This window comes from Hemiscyllium ocellatum, chromosome 24 (genome assembly GCF_020745735.1).
Source record: "Hemiscyllium ocellatum isolate sHemOce1 chromosome 24, sHemOce1.pat.X.cur, whole genome shotgun sequence".
In the NCBI taxonomy this organism is placed as follows: domain Eukaryota; kingdom Metazoa; phylum Chordata; class Chondrichthyes; order Orectolobiformes; family Hemiscylliidae; genus Hemiscyllium; species Hemiscyllium ocellatum.
The window spans coordinates 56969685-56970479 of NC_083424.1; positions in this window are offsets into that span (position 1 = coordinate 56969685).

The following is a 795-nucleotide window of genomic DNA, read 5'->3' on the forward strand; positions in this document are numbered from 1 at the left end:
ATGTCACCATCTATTTCCCTACTGTCTATATCTTCTATATCCTTTTCCACAGTAAATATTGATGCAAAATATTCATTTAGTATCTCTCCCATTTTCTGTGACTCCACACAAAGGCCACCTTGCTGATCTTTGAGGGGCCTTATTCTCTCCCTAGTTACCCTTTTGTTCTTAATATATTTGTAAAAACCCTTTGGATTCTCCTTAATTCTATTTGCCAATCCTATCTCATGTACCCATTTTGCCCTCCTGATTTCCCTCTTAAGTATACTCCTATTTCCTTTTGTAATCTTCTAAGGATTCACTCAATCTATCCTGTCTATACCTGACATATGCTTCCTTCTTTTTCTTAACTAAACCCTCAATTACTTTAGTTATCCAGCATTCCCTATACCTACCAGCCTTTCCTTTCACCCTGACAGGAATATACCTTCTCTGGATTCTTGTTATCTCATTTCTGAAGGCTTCCCATCTTCCAGCCGTCCCTTTACCTGTGAACATTTGCCTCCAATCAGCTTTTGAAAGTTTTGCCTAATACCATCAAAATTGGCCTTTCTCCAATTTAGAACTTCAACTTTTAGATCTGGTGTATCCTCTTCCATCACTATTTTGAAACAAATAGAATTATGGTTACTGGCCCCAAAGTGCTCCCCCACTGACACCTCGGTCACCTGCCCTGCCTTATTTCCCAAGAGTAGATCAAGTTTTGCACCTTCTCTAGTAGGTACATCCACATACTGAATCCGAAAATTGTCTTGTATGCACTTAAGAAATTCCTATCCATCTAAACCTTTAACA